General features: G+C 49.7%; 1 protein-coding gene and 2 long non-coding RNA genes across 7 annotated transcripts in view; 1 reads left to right on the top strand and 2 right to left on the bottom strand.

The window, feature by feature from the left end:
- The window catches only part of MAPK4 (mitogen-activated protein kinase 4), a 148,749-nt gene that overhangs the window by 18,122 nt on the left and 105,075 nt on the right, over positions 1 to 25,552 (bottom strand). The gene's annotated exons all lie outside the window — the stretch shown is intronic.
- Positions 5,978 to 12,747, bottom strand: LOC118355247 (uncharacterized). The gene is made up of 3 exons (XR_004817324.2): positions 11,298 to 12,747; positions 8,580 to 9,053; positions 5,978 to 6,113 (listed from the first exon to the last, which is right to left on the bottom strand). It is a non-coding gene; the product is annotated as an uncharacterized LOC118355247 (long non-coding RNA).
- On the top strand, positions 10,311 to 12,466 carry LOC118355246 (uncharacterized). The gene is made up of 2 exons (XR_004817321.2): positions 10,311 to 10,784; positions 11,962 to 12,466. It is a non-coding gene; the product is annotated as an uncharacterized LOC118355246 (long non-coding RNA).

The following is a 25,552-nucleotide window of genomic DNA, read 5'->3' as shown; positions in this document are numbered from 1 at the left end:
AACTAGACCACTCCCTTGCACCAGACACAAAGAGAAACTCAAAATGGATGAAAGATCTAAATGTGAGACAAGATTCCATCAAAATCCTAGAGGAGAACACAGGCAACACCGTTTTTGAACTTGGCCACAGTAACTTCTTGCAAGATACATCTACGAAGGCAAAAGAAACAAAAGTAAAAATGAACTATTGGGACTTCATCAAGATAAGAAGCTTCTGCACAGCAAAGGATACAGTCAACAAAACTAAAAGACAACCTACAGAATGGGAGAAGATATTTGCAAATGACGTATCAGATAAAAGGCTAGTTTCCAAGATCTATAAAGAACTTCTTAAACTCAACACCAAAGAAACAAACAATCCAATCATGAAATGGGCAAAAGACATGAAGAGAAATCTCACAGAGGAAGACATAGACATGGCCAACATGCACGTGAGAAAATGCTCCGCATCACTTGCCATCAGGGAAATACAAATCAAAACCACAATGAGATCCCACCTCACACCAGTGAGAATGGGGAAAATTAACAAGGCAGGAAACAACAAATGTTGGAGAGGATGCGGAGAAAAGGGAACCCTCATACACTGTTGGTGGGAATGTGAACTGGTGCAGCCACTCTGGGAAACTGTGTGGAGGTTCCTCAAAGAGTTAAACATAGACCTGCCCTACGACCCAGCAATTGCACTGTTGGGGATTTACCCCAAAGATACAGATGCAGTGAAATACTGGGATACCTGCTCCCCGATGTTTCTAGCAGCAATGTCCACAATAGCCAAACTGTGGAAGGAGCCTCAGTGTCCATCGAAAGATGAATGGATAAAGAAGCTGTGGTCTATGTATACAATGGAATATTCCTCAGCCATTAGAAACGACAAATACCCACCATTTGCTTCGACATGGATGGACCTGGAGGGTATTATGCTGAGTGAAATAAGTCAATCGGAGAAGGACAAACATTATATGGTCTCATTCATTTGGGGAATATAAATAATAGTGAAAGAGAATAAAGGGGAAAGGAGAAAAAAATGAGTGGGAAATAACAGAAAGGGAGACAGAACATGAGAGACTCCTAACTCTGGGAAATGAACTAGGGGTGGTGGAAGGTGGGGGGTGGAGGGTGGGGGTGAATAGGTGATGGGCACTGAGGTGGGCACTTGATGGGATGAGCACTGGGTGTCATTCTGTATGTTGAGAAATTGAACACCAATAAGAAATAAATTTATTAAAAATAAAATAAAATCTAAAAAAAGTTTCAGTGGAGTGCATGGGGGCAAAAGTCAAATTCTTCTAGAATCTATCTATCTATCTATCTATCTATCTATCTATCTATCTATCTATCTTTCTTTCTTTAAAGAATCCCCAGGCGTGGGCACTCAGTTTTATCAGAGAGGCCCACTTATCAGTAAACATATCGGCTCAACAGCTATCTTTCCAAGGCTTTCCTGCCAGACCTGCAGGGCCGGGACAGTTCCAGCTCCATTTGTTGTGGAGGAGCCTGTCCTCAGTCACCAGCCCGTGTGCCCTTGTGGAGCACTGTCCTGTGAGAATCAACCACGATTCTCCATGGCCACCTCTCAGCACGGAACAGGCAAGCCTGGAACTGCCCTTTCCCGAGGTTCCCTCCCCACCCTGTCCCTGGTGTCCCTGGTAAGAAGCTGATTCTGTGGTGCTCCAGGGAGGCAACTGGACAAGATTTCCTGTCTAGACCCTGTCAGGGGGCCTCCGGGCCTCACCCAGCTAGTGCTCCAACCAGCCCTTTTGCTTCCTTTTAGGGTATGGTGCAACCAAAGGGAGGCTTTGATTTTAAAAGCATCATAGGTGTTTGGGGAATAATCTAGGAGCAGCTGGCCTCTGAGGAGGGTAATTAGGGGCCCCCAACAGATGCAGAGGGAAGGCATAATTAATGCTCTGAGCACCCGCTGTGCAGAGGGACAGGGGTGGAATTCAGAAGAGCCTTGCTCAAACCCACTCCAGAAGGGTGGGCACCACCCACTGCTCAGAGAGCCAGCACGGGGGTGCTCCAGGTCTGTGCAGCTTGCTCTGCCTCTGCCCCTAGCTGGATCTCATGTGTCTGAGACGTGAAGGCTGGGGGAGAAGCCATGGTGCAGCAGGCCTTCTACTTCACCCTCCTGGCCCCTCAGGGAGATGGGGGGATTAAGTGAGTACACATTCTCCGAACAATAAAAGCCCAGTCGATTGTAGCTGAGTGTGTGGTGGGGGGATGACAAGGTGGGAAGGCTGGTGTCTCCCCTCATAGCTGCTTAGGGCTGCCCACTTCCAGGCCAGGATGGGGGCTCTCACAGCCTCACCTTCCATACCAGGAGGTATACCTGGTATACACCTTCCAGACCAGGAGTCTCTGGCACATGTTGGCAGCATGGAGCCTGCGGGGTTTGATCTCATGACCTTGAGATCATGACCTGATTGAAAGTAAGATTTGGACACTCAACTGCCTGAGGCCCCCAGGCACCCAGAGATCTGCCTTTAGATGTTTGCAAGGCTGTCACATGCATGAGGGGTTAGGCTTGTTCTCTGAGGCTCTGGGGACAGATGTGAGCCAGAGCATGAGACAGAAGTCTATGTAGTAAGATAATAACCGCTAACATTTACTGTGCTCCTCAAACTGCTCTGCTTTACATATGGATTAACTCACTTCATCCCCACAACAGCCCTGTGAGGCATGGCCTCTCAATACAACAATTTTTAAAAAAAGATTGTATTTATTTATTCATGAGAGACACAGAGAGGCAGAGACACAGGCAGAGGAAGAAGCAGGCTCTCCTCGCAGGGAGCCCCACGTGGGATTTGATCCCAGGACCCCGGAGTCACGCCCTGAGCTGAAGGCAGACGCTAAACCCCTGAGTCACCTGGGTGCCCCTTGATGTAGGCATTTTACAGGGAGGGATCAGAGACACAGAGAGGGTAAGCAATCTATCCATGGTCACACAGGCGCTAAGTGGCAAGCTGGCATTCCACCCCAGCCTGTGCGTACAGCCCCTTTCATCTGAACACGCAGCTCTGCTGCCTTTGCCATCAGAAAAGCCTCCAAAGCCATCAGGACTGTCAAAGGGGGGACTGGGCTCCTAACAGGCAGAGGCGTCCAGGCACAGCATGGACAAGCTTGTGGAGAGATGTGCCAACACCACCCTCCTGGTGGACGTCCCAAGCACTGCTTCTCAGACTTTGGTGGGCACTCGAGTACTCAGGGACCCGGACTGATGCCATGCAGGCTCCCTGTCACCAGGCGGACAGGTGATGCTGGGGGTCAGAGGGCAGCCGGCTCCTTGCTGATCTCTCAGATCATGCCCTGCCCTGCGGATTTATGATGTGCCTTGCCCACAGGCCGGGCGGATTTCTCCATCAGAGCAGCAGGCTGACCCACAGCAGGGGTTAATTCTTTGTGTTATAGACACTCATCAAAAGATCATTTAGATAAAACAACACTCCCAGAGGCCTCTCTAAGCAAAGACATGGGGCCTTCCTCTCTAGTGTTTTCCCTCTGAAGCTATAATTTTTTAAAGATTTTATTTGAGAGTAAGAGAGTGAGAGAGAGCACAAGCAGGGGGGCATCAGAAGGAGAGGGAGCAGACTCCCTGCTGAGCAGGGATCCCAATGTGGGACCCGATCCCAGGACCCCAGGATCATGACCTGAGTCGAAAGCTTAACTGACTAAGCCCCCCCGGCGCCCTGAAGGTATAATTCTTATTTGTGCTGATATCCGTATCAGGCATGTTAGAAGCCTTTTTATTTTTTATTATTTTATTTTATTTTTTAATTTTTATTTATTCATGATAGGCACACAGTGAGAGAGAGAGAGGCAGAGACACAGGCAGAGGGAGAAGCAGGCTCCATGCACCGGGAGCCCGACGTGGGATTTGATCCCGGATCTCTAGGATCGCGCCCTGGGCCAAAGGCAGGCGCCAAACCGCTGCGCCACCCAGGGATCCCTAGAAGCCTTTTTAAAAAGAAATAACACCACAGCCAAATCGCCTTTCTTATTGCTGACTCCAAACTCATTCTATTAAACTCATTTCCGTGAAAATATGCAGCAGGGAATCTCTCAAGCTGAAGAAAGAAACACGATCTTAAGAAGCCCAGCGTACAGCATAATCATTGGTAAGGCACTGGGGACATGCTGTTTATGCAGCTAAAACACACATGGGGAAAGAAATACTCAGTCAAGTCAGCTGCACTGAGTCGTCATTAACTTCAAGATGCCTGAAGTGCTGAGCCGCTGTCCACTTCGTCAGGGCTGCTCCGTCCCCACGCTGTGCACTGGGGGATCCCGGCCAGTGAGGCTCACAATCTCTTCCTAAGTTTCCATGGAAATCAACCAAAGTCCAGTCAAGGTTCTATAGGCCTACAGACTCCATGTGGTTACTTCTCTTGATATTACAAAAAAAAAAAAAAAAAAATCATGATAGAATCATCACCCCCTTTCCCCCCCCCTACGTTTTTTAAAGTAGGCTCCATACCCAAAGTGGGGTTTGAACTCACGACCCTGAGATCAAGTCACATGCTCTACCGATTTGGGCTAGGCAGGTGCCCTGATGGAACTGCATTTTTAAAAAAATATTTTATTTATTCTTTACATAAAGATAGAGAGACACACCAGAGAGAGGCCGAGACACAAGCAGAGGGAGAAGCAGGCTCCCTGTGGGAAGCCCGATGTGGGACTCCATCGCAGGACCCCAAGATCACGCCCTGAGCCGAAGGCAGACACTCAACCACTGAGCCACCCAGGTGTCCCTAGAATGGCTTTTTAAAAAATAATTTACTTTCAATTGTGGCAAAATATGCCTCACATAAAATTCACCACCTTAACCATTTTTAAGCGTACGATTTAGTGGCACTGAGTACATTCACATCGTTGCCCAACCATCACCACCAACTGTTTCACAGAAGTGAGTCTGTACCCAGCAAACAAATCCCCAGCCCCTAGCAACTCCACCCCCCGTGCTTTCTCTTTCTGTGAGTCTGACCACCCAAACAAGTGGAGTCATGTCATCATGTCCTTTTGTGACTGGCTTATTTCACTCAGCACAGTGTATTTCCTCCAACTTTTCTTTTTCTCTATTTATCTTTAAAAAGATTTTATTTATTTATTTATTTATTTATTTATTTATTTATTTATGAGAGAGAGAGAGAAAGAGAAAGAGAGAGATCGTGCATAGGGGGATGGGGATGGGGGGGAGAATTGGAAGCGGATTCCCTGATACTTGAGAGCCGGACATGGGGCTCAATCCCACAACCCCAGGATTATGACCTGAGCCGAGCCCAAGCTTAACTGACTGAGCCACCCAGGCACCCCCTTCCTCTCACTTTAAACAGCAGGAAAGTGGGAGCAATGGGATGAGCTGCTTCTTAAAAGGCATTTTCTTGAAACGTGGTTGTCATCCAATTCAACGAGAGCTCACATCACAGATAAAAGCTTTGGACATTATCGACACAGGGTCCAAACCATGAACTCTGAATTCTATTACAGTTCTTAAAGACATGACCAAGTGTTTTGCTTGTTTGGAGATATACCAGGAGGGAAGGCTTGTTTGCTGCTTCAGCCTCAGTTTCCCCATCTGCTTGTGCTCCCGGTCTCCCAGCACCCCTCTGTAGGGCACTAGAGTCCTAGAATGCTGCACCACCACATCCTGCTGGGCCAAAGTGATTCACTTTTAATGCGCTGGCCTGAGAGCAAAGACCCCTTTCAGGAAGACGCACTAAGGGCCTTCCAGAAAGCGCCTGCCACTGTGTGTCTCTCATGAATAGATTTTTTCTTGAATCTTTATTTTTTATTTTTTTATCGTTTCTTTTTTTTGTAATAATAAATTTATTTTTTATTGGTGTTCAATTTGCCAACATACAGAATAACACCCAGTGCTCATCCCGTCAAGTGCCCCCCTCAGTGCCCGTCACCCATTCCCCCCCACCCCTGCCCTCCTCCCCTTCCACCACCCCTAGTTCGTTCTTGAATCTTTAAAAAAGAAAAAGGTAGGCAATATTTTTGAGGTCTCCCAATTAGTATAGCTTCTATTTCTAGCTCCACTTGGGATGAGATGGATCCTGGAATAGCCACAGAGGTCTTCTCCAGATGGCTGACCCATGGGAAGTAAAAATTTCCTGGAAAGCAATCAATAATAACAATGGCTACCATTTATTGAAAACTTACATGATATGCCGAGGCACTATGCCAAGTGTGGCTTTATTATTAGTGCATTTCATTATCAAAATGACTATGAGAAAACTACAGAGCAGTGAACAATTTCTTTTTTTTTTTAATTTTTTTATTTATTTATGATAGTCACAGAGAGAGAGAGAGGCAGAGACATAGGCAGAGGGAGAAGCAGGCTCCATGCACCGAGAGCCCGACGTGGGATTCGATCCCGGGTCTCCAGGATCACGCCCTGGGCCAAAGGCAGGCGCCAAACCACTGCGCCACCCAGGGATCCCCCAATTTCTTTTTAAAGATAGTATTTATTTATTCATGAGAGACACAGAGAGAGAGGCAGAGACACAGGCAGAGGGAGAAGCAGGCTCCATGCAGGGAGCCTGATGCGGGACTCGATCCCAGGACCCCGGGGTCATGCCCTAGGGCAAAGGGAGACGCTCAACCACAGAGCCACTCGGGCGTCCCTAGAGCAGTGAATAACATGACCAAGGCCAGATTCGCTATAAATGGGCAGTGCTGAGACTCAGTCCCAGCAAGTGGACAGAACGAACTCCCTGTACACTCCTGGAACATACGTGTTAGTCGGAAAGATAACTGAACAAGTGAATGTTTCTGATGAAAATGGTGCAGGGAGTAAAAAGGAAGCAGGTAAGGGGACAGAGTGATGGACTGGGTGATGGTCCGGGAAGGCCTCTGTGATAAGGGGACATTAGTGACCCTGTGGGGAACAGCAGAGATGATGCTCTCTGAGCCCCAAGTCTTCCCTTTCTGTCCCCACCTCACCCCAAACGAGGGCAGCAGTCCTAACCTCCCCCCACCTCACACACCCTCCTCTTAGGTCTGCCGTTAGCATCCAGGTATGAATGGCCAAGAACGTCTGTGAGTGGAGAAGGACTAAGGATCTTTTTTTTTTTTTTTTTTTGAGCATTAGCTCAGCTGACCTCATGACAGCCCTGTGACGTGTTTATGTTTTCATTTTACATCTGGGAAATTTATTGCAGCCCTACCCTCCCTGCCCGGCTTGCTGGGAAGCCTCTATGCTCCTGTCTCTAAATTCACAACAACTCTGTAGTAGGGGAGGCCCCAAGGCAGGGACCCAAGGCAGGGACCAGCCACCCCATTCTCTTAAATGTGGCAGATGAATGGAATGAACGTGAGCTAGAGGAATGACGGATACGCCCAGAGCGGACGTCCACGCCATGACTGCCAGTCAGTAAAGTATTCTGAAGTTTGTTGGCCATGGTAAAACCGCCGGGCAAGGGTAGCAGCCCCGTCGAAGTCCAGCCCTCTGAGATCCAGGGTGCCCTGTGGTGTGGCAGTGGCTTTCTATGATGCCACCTTGGTGCTGCCGCCGGGGGCTGCCCTCTGGGCTGCTAATCTTGCTGGGGGTGAGGGGGCTGGAGGTCACCTCGCTGCAACCCTTCCACCTCCCCCTCAAAGGGAAAGAGGATGCCCCCCACGGGGCATTCGGAGCCAAGTGTATAATCCTGACACGCACTTGCCAGGGCCAACCTCACGGCAGGGGCCACCCGGGCCTCTGGGTTCCTCCATCTGATTATCGTGATGGTCTCCCAGGGGCGGGGGCACTGTCTCTGCTCTTTCACGACACAGTGCCAACGTCGAGTCCTGCAGCTGACAGTTCTGGCCCCCTTTCTGCCCTTCCCCCACAGCTGCCCGTATACCATCCCTTTGCAGAGGACGACCCTCCACCCCCCGTCCATGTAGCTTGCAGAGCTCGTTCGGATGAACCTTCTTGGGCTCCCCGTTCTCAGCAGGCTCTGGGACAGACACAACCTTCTTTGTTAAAGAAGCTGGGATGGAGGCTAAGAGAAGTGAGGACAGGGTCAGGTGGAGCTTGGAGGCGCGCGGCACATCTTATGGCCCCAGGGTGGTTTGACCGTACGCATGGCTATGGGGCTACGCGCCAGACGCCAGCCCAGGCAGTGCACCTGCAGGGGTTCGAAACCCTTCTCTCGGGTGCCTGGGGGCTCAGTTGGCGAAGCATCTGCCTTGGGCTCAGGTTCCGGGGTCCTTGGGGTCGAGACCCACGTTGGGCTCCCTGCTCGGCGGGGGCTCTGCTTCTCCCTCTCCCTGTGCCTGCTGCTGCCCCTGCTGTGCTAGTTCTCCCTCTCCTTCTCCCTCTCCCTCTTCCTCTCCCTCTCTCTCTGTCAAACAAATACATAAAAATCTTTTTTAAAAAAGCAAGAAATCCCTCTGTCAGGGGCCTCTGAAGGGCAGGAGCCCGGGAAGCTGGCCTTGGTCAGGGCAGGGCTCCTGCTGTGGGAAGGCCCCTGACAGGGTGCAGCCTGTTCATAGGAAAGGAAGTAGCTACCTGCAGAGCGGGTCAGAATGAGCCAAAAAAGCCCTGCTCCTTCTGAACTTGGCAGCCTCCCTGGCCTGGGGTGGGAAAATCTCACCTGCGGGGTGGGAGCCAGTCACTGCTTTTCGTGAAGGCGGTGTTTCCAGAGATGGGCTCACATCCCAAAGATGCTGACAGGAGGAGCGAACAGTGTGGGAACAGACCCCCTTGGGGAGGCAGGCAGCAAACAGCACATTTAGTTACAGCCTCAGCATCTCTTAGATGGGGTTCGGGATGCACCTCCCGGCATACCTCCCTGTCCACATCAGCAGGACCAACCTTTCCCCCAACACGTCTTGGGAAATACTGGGCAAGGTCCCTGTTGACATGTTTCCCTGGGAGAGGACGCACCCACCTGCTGGCCCTTGTCTTGTGTCACATTGGCAGGGACTCAGGGTACCATGGCTCCTGCTGAACATGCTCTGTTGCAGATGGACACTCACACTGTGCCTCTCATGCATCTCTGGGGCCCTGAGGGCTGGGCCTGACTGCAACTGCTGTGCCAGGGATCTGCAGGTGCAGGTGCAGGAGGCTGGAGGCACAGGGGACCATAGGTTGCCAAAGCAATCAGAAATGTAGGCTACTCTGAATTCCCCACCCTTGAGGCTCGGCCTCAGAGGCCCGGGTGCAGGCCGCCCGGGATGGTGCAACCACCAAGGACGAAGTACAGGCCACCAGGTATGGGAGAGGGCAGAGGGAACAGAGAAGAAGGCAATAGAAGACCCTGACGCCAACTCCAGGTTCCCTCCAGTGTTGTCCGTCAAGGTCAGGGCTGAACTCTGGGCTCTGTAACCCTGTCTGACCCTGACATTCAGAAGGGTCTTCTCTGCTTTGTGGCCGGGCTGCCTGAGTCATATCCTCTCTCTGCAGAAACACTTCTCTTCCAAAAGCCCTGCAGGTCCCCAGATGCATCCTCCTTCTGAAATGCCCCAGGCGTGTTGAGGGGCGGCTGGAATCACCTGCTTCAGGGAATTCAGAGGCTTTGTTGACTGGCACTTCTTCAGTTTTTCCTGTGGTTCTGGCAGTGTGTGAGCTACTCTGAGCGGGGGACGGTACTCAGGCAGCTGATAGGCCAATTCTGCGTAGTGAGTCTTCTGGTTTGACTACAAGGATCATCATTAAGCCCGGGATACCGAGCAGTGGGCGAGGGAGGGGATGGGCCCTTATTGTGTGAAGAATGAAGCAAAAAGGGGGCCAGGGAAAGCCTGGGGGGCCTCTTAAAAAGTACAAAATTATGAACACAAAACTAAATGTGAAAGCATTTATTTTTGAATCAGAGAACGGCAGCAAATTAAAAATTATAAAAAGCTAGCAACTACTATAAACACACGATCCCCCCAAAATAGCATTTTTACTAATTAGCTGCTTGCCAAACTGCAGGTAGCAAACACGGGAATGTACTGCTTCTTCTCTGATCATCTCTTCTACGGACGTTTTGTAATATGATTTTTCACAGTCAGAATTCAAAGATGATTCAGTCTTTGAAAAATAACTGAGAGGCTAAATCAGTCTTTACTAGGGTTGCTACTGCAGGATGATTGGTATTTTATAAATTTCTCTCACTTCCAAAACTAGTTGGATACAGTCGTATAAATTCTTAGGATCACTGTCAAGCTTGGGGAAAATGCTACTAAGCCCTCCTTTGTGTACACGCTCTAAGATGGGGGGGGGGGGCGTTTCCAGTTTGCTCAAGCGGTGACCGAACTCCCTCCCTTTGAACTGGTGGCAGTCATTGGCCAGGCTCTGTGCGCAGGGCTGGGCTGGGTGTGGCCACACATTATGAGCTGGAGGTAGACCCTGTGTTGTGGTGTGATGTCGCTCCAGGACTTGATTCAGGGGCCACAGAAGGGTTCCTGGGAGCGATCCCCACAGTAAGACGATCGCAACCACTGAAGGGCAGATAGAAGTAACTGCGAACCATGTAAATACATCCCACTAAGCTCACCCAAGTGTGCCCGTAGCCAGCCTCCTCCTGGTCAGATTCCCGCACGCTGAGCCATGCCAGCTCCACCCAACATGAGCAGAGACATGCTACAGGGCAGCTCAGCACGGGAACAGACCACTTTTTGACCGACCGCTGCCAAATAGCTCGGCTTGCAAACATCACACAACATGGAAATGTGTGGACACGCGGTGAGAGGTCCTGAGCTGGGCTTCACGAGCTCCATGGTGAACGCGGCTCTCACCAGGGGACAAAGGGCCAGAAAAGAGGACGTGGAGGATAGGGAGGCATGCCGTCAGGATTTTCGAGCTAGGAAAGCAGGTACATAGTCTAGGAACCTTCCTCGAGGTAAATCAGGGCAGGGCCTGTCTTCTCTCGTGGCCTGAGGCAGGTTGTCTAGAGGGCCGGGCACCCCGGAGCATCTGTGAAGAGGGAACGGCTACAGGGGAAGCCGGTGTGGTTCTCAAGGATGTTTCTTTCCCTCCTTACGAAACAAGCCGGTACAATCTTTGGCCGTCAGGAAGGGCCTCTGACCTCCCCTTGCCACCTGACCGCCTTACATCCCTCTACCAAGGGCCACAACCCTTGGTTTCACTCTGAGAGGAGCAGCTAAAAGAGCAAATTCCTTGCCTCCCCCAAAGAGTCGGCAGGGATTTTGTTCCCTGCACTCAGCCATGCGTCGCGAAGGTGTTTGGGGAGTGAAGGGAGGGAGGGCAGTGCAGGGGCCCTGGACACCTAGAGGCGGCCGGGCTCTGAGGAGGGGGGGTTGCCCAGGGGGTGGGGGTGGGCCTCAAAGATCAAGCCCACCCTCTACAGGATTTTCCAGCAGCCCACCTGGCAGGTCCTGCAACCCGTGGCAGACGGTTACACGGTGAGGATCTGGGCTGCGCTCTTTACAACAAGGCACTGTGGGAGCGTGTGGTCTTCAAAACTGTAGTACAAGCACCTGTTGCCGGGTGGCCTGTGGGTCATTGATTCCCACTGCGGTAGTGAACTCCAGGGCAAGCGCTTACAAGGGTGTGTGTGACACGCAGGCCGTGTTCTGTGAGAGTCACTTTGGGTGCTGTTCTGTAATAAAGAGTCTGGCTGGTCTGTATCCCCAGGTCCTGGGAGGGAGCCTCTAAGCCCTCTGGAATGTTCTGAGTGTCAGGAGGGCCCTTGTCACACACGGTGGGCCTGCAGACAGTCCCAGCATAGGTCTGGCCATGTGATTAGAGGCTGGGATGGGCGACAGATTAGAGTGTAGGGGGCGCGTGGCTGGAGACTGAGTTCGCTCAGATGGCCAAGGATTCACTCAACCACGCCCCTGTAGCGAAAGTCCAGTGAGAACTCTGGACACTGGAGGCTGAGGGACGCCCTTGGTTGGTGACACACACCTGTGTGCTGCGAGGGTGACAAAGCTTCACATGTGGGCCCCCCTGGGCTTTGCCTTCTAAATTTCTTCCTTTGCTGCTTGTGAGTTGTATCCTTCATAATAACACTGTCGTCATACGTACAGGGCTTCTTCTGAGTTCTGGGAATCATTTCAATGAGGGGATAGCAGAGCCCCCGAATTGGTAGCTGGTTGGTCTGACATGCAGGTGGCCTGGGAGACCGGAGCTTGTGGCTGATGACTGAAGTGAGGACGGTCCTCTGGAGACAGGCCCTTACCCTGACGTGTCCAACTCCAGGTCAGGGGTGGCTTGGAAACAGAGTCACTGCAGACGTGATTAGTTCAGATGACGTCACAGGATGGACCTGAACCCAGGATGACTGGTGTTCCTATCAAAACCGGAGATTTGGACGCAGTCGCCCTCTCGGGGAGGAAGCCAGGTGAAGATGAAGGCACGGATGGAGCGTCTACCAGGCAAGGAATGCCAGAGGCTGCCAGCAGAGCAGCAGGAGTGGGGGCTGCCCTCACAGCGCCTGGGGGACCTGGCTTGGCCACAGCCTGGTCTCAGACTCAGCGTCCAGAAGTGAGAGGCGCAGGGCTCTGTCCTGCGAGCCACGGGACGTGGGGCATGTTACAGCCGCCTTCAAAGGGTGAAGTTTATCCCCACAGTAATGACTTGGACACATTTTTTTAAATAGCAGACATCAAATTCCCCCCAGATCCTCCTGGGTGTCTCTTCTCTGCTCGGGCACTGGGGCACAGCGTGCTGAAGGGCTCCGGGGTCTCCCTGTGGCCCGCACCCCTGCCACACAGAGCCACCTCGCACACCGTGGGCCTGAGTCGTGAACACGAGCGTGGGATCCAGGTTCACGTCCTGCACCAGAGCTTCCGTGCTGGTGACGTAACCTTGCCGACATCTGCACAGCAGAGGGGACACTTCCTAAGGGTGTTGCTAAGGCCGAACAGAAACACATGGAGCACCTGCTCCAAACAGGGCCCTTTGCCCTTCCTCCCTCAGTCTATTTTTATTATTTTATTTTTTTATTTTATTTTATTATTTTATTTTATTTTATTTTATTTTATTTTATTTATGATAGGCACACAGTGAGAGAGAGAGAGAGAGAGAGAGAGAGAGAGAGAGAGAGGCAGAGACATAGGCAGAGGGAGAAGCAGGCTCCATGCACCGGGACCCCGACATGGGATTCAATCCCGGGTCTCCAGGATCACGCCCTGGGCCAAAGGCAGGCACTAAACCGCTGCGCCACCCAGGGATCCCAGTCTATTTTTATTTTTAAGAAAGAAAGTGGGGGTTGGGGAGGGGGAGGCAGAGAGAATCTTAAGCAGGCTCTGTGCCCAGTGTGGGGCCCGATGGGGGCTCAATCTCACGGCCTCGAGAGCATGACCTGAGCCGAAATCAAGGTGGGACACATCACAACAGAGGCCACTGGGTGCTCCCCGCTCTGCTGTGAGGGCAGCCTCAGGGGTGTCCCTTGGCTGGCGGCGCCCAAGCCCTCAGCCGGGCTCCCCGGGTTCCTTCTGACCTGCCCCTTGCCCACGCTCCCAGCCTCTGCTCCCTGCTCCCCGGGGTCATGCCCTGCTCCCCGAGAGCTGTCTGCCACCTTGCGCTTGCTGTGGCCCTGCTGCAGTGCCTCCTCTCCTGTCCCACCTGGATCCTGACAGCCAGTGAGCCTACCTCATGCCCACATACTCTTTCCAAACAACCTCTAACTTAGAAGAAAACTGGGGCCGGAGCAGGGGGCATGGGAAAAGAAAGTTCTCACCGAAAAGCCTGTCTGCACTCACTTCACACCAGGTATGGCCTGCCGCCTGTCTGCTTGGCTGACACTTCAGTCCCTGTTCCATGTTTCCAGTTCCGTCCTCTGATGCAGGAGAGGGATCCATGCTGTTTGTGACAAATGTTCAGTTCGGATCAGTCTCCTCAGGTGCCCGGCTGAGGGAGAAGTGTAACTGCCCTCCCCCAGTACCCTGCACAGCTCTTCCATGCAGCATCTGGGGATGATGACAGTGGTGGCCTGCTCAGGACCAACACCTGGATGCCCTCTCACATCCTTTCCATGTCTCAGTGAGGGTGCTGCTGTGGGTGCAGAGTGAAGGCAGAGGGAGCACAGCCTGAGATGGGAAAGGAGGTCAGGTCTCCCTGGGTGATTGAGTGCCACCTACGCAGGTCACCGAAGCCCTCTCTATGCAAATGACTCTTCCAGGATGTCTTTTGTCGGGCCTGACAGTCCCACCTGAAGAACAGATTGTGTGGGGTTGTACTCGGGGTGTGCAGGGGGCCGCTGTTGACATGCAGGAGGACACCTGTCGCTCATCCAGTGAGTATCACATGTTCACAGCTGGGGGGATACTTGCAGCCAGGAACCCACTGGAAGACTTTACGACAGGGCTTTGTCCGATGGTGAGGATGCCAAAGGCACTGACTGACGGCCCCGGGCAGCCTGCCTGTATGGGGAGGTGGCTGCGGAGAAACGAGGCCGGGAAGTGCCCCCCTGGGGTATCCCCGGAGAACCTGAGTCCCACAGGCCTGGGGCACCCCTGGGGGATGGCCTGCAGGCTGGCTGAGTGTGCCAAGAGCAGGTGTACCCAGTGCACATGGTCCCGTGACAGTCTTTTGATTTCAATCATTTTGGGATGCAAACGGTCCCCAAATATTCAGGGCACCATTTCCAGGAGCTTCAAAGCTTTCTTTTTGTCTCATTCTTATCTTTTCTTCTAAGCAGAAGGACCTTTTGATTTTTTCCCACCCAAAGTCTCTTGCTGCTAAATACGTAGCACTTCTTGTTGGGTCAGAGGTGGGAAGTCACAGGCCCGCCCGTGGGCCCCCCTGTACCCCCACAGCAGCCCCCAGGGAGGAACCCGCAGGCTCCCTGGAAGTTTGGAAATATCTGCGTGGGAAAGAGCACTGGACCCCAAGTCGGAAGTCCTAGAGTGAAGCCACAGAAGCGCAGGCAGTCAGCCACCACCGGTCGTAGCTTCGTCATCTGTGAAACAGGAGGCAAAACCACAGCCCCGCCTCTACCGCAGGGTGACCATGGGAATCCCTCGGTGACCGGGCGACGGGATGCGCAGCCAGTGCATGGGAGCCCATGCACATGGAAGGCCCCATCTGAGGTCCTGTCGCCACTCACATCATACACACAACTGGCTTCTTCAAATAGGCTGTGATTTCACAGCCCTCTGCAGGGCCGGGACTCTGAAGAGCGTGTTTGGAGCCCTCCCGCGGCTCTCAGATACCAAAGGGAGGCAAAAGCCCACACCAGAGCCTGCTGGTGTCACTTCTGATGCCCATCCTTGGATTTTCTTCTGCCTCCTTACTTGTCAGACCACCAGCTGTCACTTCTCTCTGCTCTAAGGCGCCCGTCTGGTCCCTCGTCTGCTGCCTCCACGCCGTCGTGGATTCGACGACCAGATCATGCAGTTTCTGGGAATCGGGTGCAAAGTGAGGGCCGGCTGCTGGCTCGGGTGAGATGGAGACAGGCCCATGGGTGCGGGCTGTGCACCGTCTGGTCAGCAGCTGAGAGCCCCTCCACCTTCCAGCTCGCCTGTGGCCCAGGCGAACGAGGCTGTAGACAACGGGCCCGCGGCCCTTGCTCACAAGTGCAAAACGTATCCTGCACGTGGGAGTCGCCAGCCAGCCCCACCGGAGCTCGCCACACAGACAGCAGAGACCGCCGCTCAAGCTGATAGAAACAGCTTGGCTCTGCGCAGCTGTCCTACCCCAGCTTCTGGGTTTCGGTCCTCGCTTCCCTTCTTCCCACACGCCCTGGCTCTGCTCCACCCGGTAAGATGGGCTCATGTCCACGGAGCACTGCCTTCCTGCCAAGCACTGCGCTAACCACCTGGCATTCTTCACTCTCTCCAATCCTCAGCACAACCCTGTGAAATGGGTGCTGTTATTTCCTTCTTACAGGTATGAAAATTGGCCTTAGAGGATAAATAACTTGCTCAAGGTCACACAATTTTTAAGGAATAGAATCAGGGCTCATACCCTGACTGCTACTCTGTAGAATCCTTTCTCTGGGGCATTATTACATACAGTGAATTCAAGGCCCTGCTGAATCCTGAAGGTCCAGATTCTCACCCACAGAAGCTGCGGTGGCCTGTACAAGACTTCACACGTGCCCAGTAGTCCACGGGGGATGACGTGAATCTTCTCCAGAGAGTCCAGGGGAAGCCAGCCAGCACTGGGTGGTGACGGTACCCAAGACCTGGGCTACAGGCACTGAACAGGGAGGTGGTATGATTTCTGCAGCAGCAGGAAGCTTCCTTGAAAAATACTGCCTCCACCTGCTGGCTGATGCCTGAAAATCCCTTTCCCGGGGATTCAACTTTTGGTTTCACAGCCAGGGGTCAAACTTCAAATACAGATGTCGCTGGGCTGGATGGCTGTGTGGATGGACGTGTAAATGACTGACCACGGCTTCCCTTTTAAGATCCATGGAGGATTTTGAGAAGAAGGAAGAAGCTCCTCGCAGCGCTCCTGTGGGGATGAGGAAGCACGGGAAGAGGGACGGGGGTGGGCAGCAGACTGGATGGAAGCTCCACTGAGGGCCGAGGGATGCAGACGGGAGACCAGGAGAGGACAGACTCGACCAACTCCAGAATGCTGTCTGCCATCGGCCCCGGCTCCAGACATGCCCGCTCCCTTAAACCCCTGAAGTTGTTTCCTTCACAGAGGTGCACTGGGCCAGAACTTGTTGGAAACCCTTTAAGTAAAACCTGAGAAGATAGAAACCTATTTTGCAGAAGAATTCTCCAGGCCGGCTGCCTTCTCTTTTTGGACTCTGACTTGAGGATGATTGGCTCTGGGTCACTGCCTCTGCTTGGCCGCCACATGGGCACGTCAGTGACACTGCACAGTGTGTGGGAAGTCCCACACACACGTGGTAGGCTTGGCACACAGTATGTCCCGGTATTTGTTAAGTCCAGTGGCACAGGCTTTCCTAATTTTTTCCCATCACAGAGTAAAAAAAATGTCAAATTTCAGCTGATCAGGAATCATTCTGTTATAGAATTAAGTCAAACCCCTGCTCCTTCCCTACCAACCTGGTGCCCTGCCCTTCTCAGGCTTGCCCTGCCCTCCTGGCTGACTCATCTCTGGTGCTCTCATTCTGCTGTCTTGCAGGACAGATTTTTATGAAGAAAAAAAGATATATATATATATATAGCTTAAAGATTTTATTTGTTTATTCCTGAGAGACACAGAGAGAGGCAGAGACACAGGCAGAGGGAGAAGCAGTCTCCATGCAGGGAGCCCGATGTGGGACTCGATCCCAGGACCCCGGGGTCATGCACTGAGCTGAGCTACCCAGGTGCCCCTAGATTTTATTTTTTAACTGCAAAGTGGCACGGGTTCATTTTTTAAACGACTCCATCATTAAAGAAGTAAACTTTAAAGTGAAAATCATTTCTGATTCTCAGGATACCCTCAACCCCATGTCCTACAGGGGAATTACAACTTAGCCCCACTCCTGTTTTTCCTTCCCTCTCTCCTGACACATATGTATACCTTCTTTCCAAAAATAAAATGATTTTATTTTATTATACTTTACCTTAACTACTATCTTCACCTCATTGATCACAGAAAACTTCTCATTGGGATAAAATGAACTTTTTAAATAGTAGCCCAATGCAGAATCTCTGTTTCTTTGTTTATAATCTCTGTTTAAAGCTCTTTAAGTTTTTGTCCCAAATGCCCTGTTCTCTGTGTGAGTTCGGGTCATCTGAAACATGTCAGGCTATGTTAGCTCACTTTCTCAAGCTGTTGATGGTAGTGAGATGCTCATCCAGAGGGTGATTAGTATAATTTGCTTATCAGCTCATACCTGGATCTAAAACACGTAGGCGTGGGGGTGGCTTAGAAAGTACGGGTACCCCCGTCCTTCTCTGCCATCGATAAAGAAAAGGCTGTCGAGAGAAGCCAGATCAGACTGTTGGCTGAGGATGTCACCCCGATGGTCTGAAACAGCAGAGACAGGTGGACTGATGTGCCAGCAAGCAGAAGAGCCTGCCTGGGACGGGGGCCTTCTGGGGCTCTCGCTCGCTCGGTCCGGGACCCCTCCCTTCCAGGCCATCCCCGCCGAGTGCTGTGGGGAAGACTTGGGGCAGAGTCCAAGGTGGACCATGGCTTCATGCTGTCTGGCTTTACTGGTCTCACTACTGAGAACCTGCAGCTTCGGTCTCAACTCTTCCCACCAGCCAGAGGGGAGCAGAAGGACAAGTCACACTTTCTCAGATGGCTCCAGGCAGCCACGCAGCTGAATGAAGGGAGTAAAGTTCTTCTTAGTTGCAATAACAGAAGCCACTCAATAGAGTTTAAGCAAAAACGATGGGTTCCTCCAGGAGTATTTGGCGCAGACAAGGGGCAAGAGCAGAGTCAAGCTCCCTAAGGACTGGAAACATTGGCCAGAGAGCTCTCCAGCAACTGGACCAAGGCTTTCTCTCTCTCCACAGTTTATCCACCCCTGGCTCCCCATGTTTACATGGCACCCTCTGTGTGCAAGTGTGGACCTGTCCAGCTCAGCAGCTGCATGCGCTCTGCTCTGCTAAGAGGGGCAGCACACCTGACCCACTTCCTGTTGGACAGGGTGGGAACACGGATAGTGAGTCTGCGGCTGAAGGGGGATGTCCAGAGAGGTAGAGGAGTGACCCAGCCCTTGTTCTGTGGCTGCTCCATCTCCACGCAGCCCCGCGTCCAGCAGCGCTGCCCCCCTTCCCACACATCTGGGAGGACGAGAACTCTCTGTCTGAGGCTGAAGGAGTTTTGTGGCAAACTCTGGGACTGTTAAGGATATCTAGTCTACAGAAGCTTCTCACCTAAATACAAACTCCATGAAGTCAGGGACCTCGTCCGGAGTATTGAGCTTCAGTCCTCAGAAGCTAGATTGTAGTTGGCATTGAAATACTTGTTGATTGAAGAATATTTTTACCTTAAAACAGCTTTGTTGAGTGACACACAACTGCACACACTTAAAGTGTGCAATTTTGATACATTCTGACATACATATGCACCTGTGAAATCATCACCAATCCAAGCAATCAACTCGTGTCACCCCTAGAAGTTTCCATGCCTCTTTGCCTCTCTCCATCCCTAGGCAACCATTAATCTTTTTACTATTACTGTAGATGACATTTTCTAGAATTCTATATACATGGAATCTTACAGTATTTCATTATTCACTCATTCATTTAGGTCTGACTTCTTTCATTCAGCATAATTACTTTGAGATCCATCCACATTGTTGCAAATGGTTCATTCCCTGTTATTGCTAAGTGATAATTCCACTGTATGGATATACCACAGTTTGTGCATCTGAATGCTGATAGACATTTGGGTAGCTTCCAGTTTTTCCTCTATGAAACACAAAGCTACTATGAACATTTGTATACAAATCTTTGCATGGACATACACTTTCATTTCTTTTGGGTAAATAGAAGTGGAATGTCTGGATCATATGGTAGATGTAAATTTAACTTTTAAAGAAACTGCCAAAACATTTTTCAAAATGGTCATAACACTGATTTTCAGATATTAAGCCAAATTTGCATTCCTGAGATAAAACACATTTCGTCAATATGCATTTTTCTTCATATATATTGTTAAATTCAATGTCCTAAAATTTCATTTAGACATTTTGCACCTATCTTAATGGGAAACATTAATCTCTTGTCTTCTTTCCTTGTAATGTTTTTGTCAGGCTTTGCTATCACTCTAATGCTTAGAATGAATTGGGAAGTATTCCTTTCTAATTTTTTGAAATAATTTATAAAATTAGTACTCTTTGTTCCTTAAAAATTTGGTAGAATTCTCCTGTGAAGCTATTTAGGTCTGGAGTTTTCTTTGTGGAAGGGTTTCTAACTACACATTCATTTTCTATTTCTTATTTTTAAAATATATCGTTTATTAGTTCATGAGAGAGAGAGACAGAGAGACAGAGACAGAGAGACAGAGACAGAGAGGCAGAGACTCAGGCAGAGGGAGAAGCAGGCTCCATGCAGGGAGACAAATGCGGGACTCGATCCTAGGACCCCGGGGTCACACCCTGAGCAGAAGGTAGACGCTCAACTGCTGCACCACCCAGGCATCCCCACATTCATTTTTTTTTTAAATTTTTATTTACTTATGATAGTCACACACACAGAGAGAGAGAGAGGCAGAGAGAGACATAGGCAGAGGGAGAAGCAGGCTCCATGCACCGGGAGCCCGACGTGGGATTCGATCCCGGGTCTCCAGGATCGCGCCCTGGGCCAAAGGCAGGCGCTAAACCGCTGCGCCACCCAGGGATCCCCCCACATTCATTTTTAAAGTAGAGATAGGGATATTTAGGTTAACTAGTTCTTTAAAAAAATTTTTGAGATATACTTCCTATATCAGAAAATTCACCATTTTATTTTATTTTATTTTATTTTATTAAAGGATAATTTTTAAAAAAGATTTTTAAAATGTATTTATTCGAGAGAGAGAGAGAGAGAGAGGCAGAGACACAGGCAGAAGGAGAAGCAGGCTCCACGCAGAGAGCCCGATGTGGAACTCAAACCCAGGACTCCAGGATCATGCCCTGGGTGGAAGGTAGGTGCTAAACCTTGAGCCATTCAGGGATTCCCAAAATTCACCATTTTAAAACATACCATCCAGTGGTTTCTAGTATAGTGGCAACATTGCAGGACCATCATTACTAATTCCAGAACATTTTCATCATCCCAACACAAAACCTCATACTCGTTGGAAGTCACACTATTTTTCCCCAACTCTCAGCCCCCAGTGCCACTAATTTATCTTCTGTCTCTATGAATTTGTCTATTTTGTACAGCTCACAGACATGGAATCATACAACAGGTGGCCTTTTGTGACTGGCTACTGTCACTTAGCTAAATGATTTCAAGATTCATTCATGATGTAGCATGCATATCAGCACTTCATTCTGCTTCATGATGCAAAGAGCCAAAACCATCACGAAAAAGAACAATGTTGGAAGACCCACCTTCTGATTCTAAAAACTACAAAACTACAAACATTTAATTATCAGGATAGTGTACTGACATAAGGAGAGACACGAATGAAGCTGGACCTCTCTCCCATACCATCTACAACAATGAATTCAACAGGGATCAAAGCCTCAAACATAAGACCTGAAACTATAAAACTTTCAGAAATCATAGATGTAAATCTTCATGACCTTGGATTAGATCCCAATTGCAAAAACAACAAAAGAAAATATAAACTGGGTATCATCCAAATTAAAAAAAAATGTGCTTCAAAGGACAACACTAAGAAAAAAAAAAAGCAAAAGATAACTCACAGTATAACAGAAATTTTTTCCTGCAAATTATATATCTGTAAGGGATTTATATCTAGAATATATAAAGAACTTTTACAATTCTATAATAAAAAACCCAATTAAAAACAGGCAAGCGATCTAAACAAACAGTTCTCCAGAGAAGGTCTATAAGTGGCCAATAAGCACACGAAAAGATGCTCAATGTCATTAGCCACCAGGGAAATGGAAATCAAAACCACAATGCCACACCACCTCATACACACTAGGGTGGCCAGAATAAAAACAAACAAACCAGAAATTGAGAAGTGTTACTAACAATCTGGAGAAACTGAACCCTTCTTGCTGGTGAGAATGTAAAATGGTGCCACCAGGTTGGAAAACATTCTGGTAGTTCCTCAAACAGTAACACATGACTCAATAATCTCACTCCTAGGTTTGTATCAAAGACAAATGAAAATGGAAACCTATGGACCCACAAAAGTTGGTTCATGAACGTTCACAGCAGCATCATTTACTATAGTTGAGAAGTGGAAACAACCCCAAAGTCCATCAACCAAGGAACAGATACAGAAAATGTGGTGTGTCCAAATATTTGGATGTCATTTGGCAATAAACAGAAGTGAATCAGTGAGACCCGCTACCACGTGAATGAAGCTTGAAAACATAGTAGTGAAAGTGAAAAGAAAGAATCCAGTCACAGAGGTCCACATACCATACGATCCTATTTATATGAAATGCCAGGAATACACAAATCCATAAAGAAAGACGGTAGATTTCTTGCCCAGGATTGAAGAAGGGGAGGATGGAGACCATAGAGAGTGATGACTCAAAGGGTTGAGGTTTTATGTGTGTGTGGGGGAATGAAGATGTTTTAAAATGGATTCTGGCTCCTAAATCTGGGAAACGAGCAAGGGGTAGTGGAAGGGGAGGTGGGCGGGGGGATGGGGTGACTGGGTGATGGGCACTGAGGGGGGTACTTGATGGGATGAGCACTGGGTGTCATACTATATGCTGGCAAATTGAACTCCAATAAAAAAATATACATAAAAAAATTGATTGTAGGGGCACCTGGGTGGCTGTCGGTTGAGTGTCCGACTCTTGGTTTCTGCTTAGGTCATGATCTCAGTCAGCACTGTGGGATTGAGCCTACACATCAGGCTTCCTGCTCAGCATGGAACCTGCTTGAGGTTCTCTTTCTCCTCCCACTCCTCCCACAACTCATGCGTGCTCTCTCTTTCAAATAAATTAATTCTTTAAAAATAAAATAAAAATTGATTCTGGAGACAGATGCACAACTCTGAATTTACTAAAAGCCAGTGAAATGTACATTTTAAATGGGTGAATTGTACAGTATGTTGATTACATCTCCATAAAATTAGTTTGAAGGCCAAAAGAAACCACTGTTCTACTGAAATGAGCACCCTAGCTGGCAGCCTTCTCCCAAATAGCTGTGCACTGGGGCAGTGAAGCAGGCCCTGGCCCCAGTAAGTTTCCAGTGGGGAGAGATAGAAGGAAAAAGCTGTGCAGGAGCACTGGGGAGGACGGCAGGTGGACATGGGAAGGTGTGAGCACTGTGAGAAGTGGGAGAATGTGTGGGGCCCACAGAGAAAAGGAAGGAACCAGGACACAAGGATTGCAATTTCCTGTCCAGGCCTCACCACCTTTGCTTACTGTGGGCCCCAGGGAAGGTCACAAAGCTGCTCTGTTCTCCGGCTTTCTTCATGGGGAAAGCAGAAGCAAGTGCTCCCCACTTCATGAGTCTCCCCTCTTCTCATCACAGAAAGTACCTGTGAGACCTTGAATTCTGGAGCCGAGTCCAGTTGCATCCGTTGCTGTCCAGGTCCCCAGGGGCAAGTCTGGTCCAGGCTCTGCTTCTCATTAGGGTCTTTGATGAGCCTCAGGGTTTCCCTAGTCCTCACAGTTATCAACTAAGGACAATAATTAACCTGACCTGCCGCCCTCAGAGGGTTTATGAGGATCCAGAGTTATCACTGGTGGGAAAGAACTCCCAGAGTGCATTACTATGAATTCCAGGAAAATTTTCAGGGTAGATATGATGATATTGATCCTCCCGCTACAGGAGCCATCAGCTGTTTACGCTCTCTCATTAGCATTTGCAAATAGGTCAGGGTCAGGGTTGAGGGCAGCTGGTGACCATAGAATAGAGCTAAGACAAAAGGCCTATAGGGACCACTAGGAAAATGGGAAATGATAAAAATTCATCCCCAAGAACATGAGTCCTGCTTTTCACAGCTGCCTAATTGAGCTCACTGCCAGGAGGACACGTGGTTTCTGCAGATGGTCGTCATTCTGCATAGAAGGTAGAGCAATACCATCTTCACGACCATACCCTAGGGTCTCCCACACCCTGGAAGCCAGCTGTCCAGGACATCTGGGGACACAGGAGAGACAAGCATGGTGCAGCAGGCAGAACAAGGAAAGGCTCCTCCTTTCCTGCTGCCTCAGACAACACGGGGATCGTGTCAGGTGTCTGATGGACAGCATAGGCAAACAAGACATCATGGAGGAGGAAAAGGAAGCAAGAATGAGCATCAGTGGCACAACGGCTTGCCCCTTCCCAAAACAGCTGTGCCAGGACATGCTTCCTGGCTGCTGCTCCACGTGCCTGGAATTGGAGCTGGTGGTGGACATCTAAAGGAGGACATCTGAGGAAGCCGGACCCTCCTCTCCAGTCTCCACAAGGGAAAGGGTGCAGGGGTAGGGGTGACAGGCGCTCACTGCTGGGATCCATTCTGAAGGGCCAACACCAACGTCTGTTCTGATTGGTTGTCCCCAGGCTTACCAATCATTAAAATATTCTGAATATCAACCATACTGTGTAACCTCAGTACTGGAATCGGTTCTTGGTTAGATTGCAAAAGTGCCAACATTTAGTGGTTTGGCCTCCTTGTGGGTCAAACACACTCCTCCAAGTGCAGTACTTCTTCATCTGTCCATTCAGACAATTCATTCCAATAAAGGTTCTTTGACTTGCTCCCACTCTTCCTCACTCCCTCAATTTGTATCTTAGATGAGGAACTAAAGCAGGTCAGCTGCCTCAATAACATTCATCATTACTGGGAGAATTCTAGGTGTTGGAGAACACAGACACCCTCTCCAACTGTGATTAATAATCATTGTGAAAAAGAGCTAATATTGACCGAGTGTTTCCCAGATGCCTGATGTAGTGCCATGCACTTGTGAGAGGCAGGATCTAGTACTCTGAGGACGGAGCCAGCCCAAGGCAGGTGAAGCAACTCGTTCTGGGCCACACAGCACCAGTGAGGAGGCTGATCTTCCTTCCCAGGGGCACGGCACCCCAGAAGAGCCTGTCCCATGGTCTGCACAGAGGCAGCAGCGGAGGCAGGGCTGCCATCTGGGTGAGGAGGTAAGACACACGTGACACGTCAGGCACTGCACAATAGGATGCGGGATAGGGCCAGCGTGCACCTGCTTCTGGGCCAGATGCCCATGTGCTTCACCCTTGTCTCTCACAGATGGATCATTTGGACTTACCACTCTTTCGTAATAAATAAGTTCTTGGTAAATGGACTCTTGCAACAAACTTTTGTAACCTCCCACCTGAAAAGGTTACTGTGGTAAAAACCATGTCTGTTCCTGTTGCACATTTTTGGGAACTACAGAAAAATAAATAGAAGTGAAAAAAATCTTCTTTTTATTTATTATCTTGTCTAACCATTGTTGACATTTGGGAGTTTTTAACCTCTAGCCAATTCTAATGCGTCATTCTTTCCTTTGTATTTCAAACTGTTATGAATGATCACCATCTATACAATGCTGTATCTTGCTTTTTAAACCTAATCATTATTACATAAACATTTTCTATGCTATTGCAAACTCTTCAAAAAAACACTATTGAAAATAGTCATATCGTATTCTATTCAGTGGATAAGCCAGTTTACTTAAATACGCCCTAATCTCCAACATGATTTTTTTTTTAAAGGTTTTATTTATCCACTCATGAGAGAGACACAGAGGGAGAGAGAGGCAGAGACACAGGCAGAGGGAGAAGCAGGCTCCATGCAGGGAGCCCGATGTGGGACTCGATCCAGGGTCTCCAGGATCATGCCCCGGGCTGCAGGCGGCGCTAAACCGCTGCGCCACCGGGGCTGCCCTCCAATATGATTTTAAGTTTAGATGCTCATGTGTGATTTCACTCTAAGTGGTGGTGTTTGCCAACATCTGAGTTCTATGTATCAAGGGATTAAAGTGTCGCAGCTGGTCATGTAGTTTGAATTTGGCTTTTTTAAGCTTTAGGATGAGTTTTAAATTGTACTGAGGTGGAATGAGAGGATTCTGTAGACAATGTCCCTGAATCTCAACAAGGCACTTAGCTAAACCTGTTAGGATACCTTTGTGGACAGTGAAGAAACACAGATCAGATAACTCTACAATTA

Source organism: Canis lupus, chromosome 7 (assembly GCF_003254725.2).
Source record: "Canis lupus dingo isolate Sandy chromosome 7, ASM325472v2, whole genome shotgun sequence".
Taxonomy (NCBI): domain Eukaryota; kingdom Metazoa; phylum Chordata; class Mammalia; order Carnivora; family Canidae; genus Canis; species Canis lupus.
Note: the sequence above shows the minus strand (reverse complement) of the source record. Positions and strands in the feature narration are given on the sequence as shown.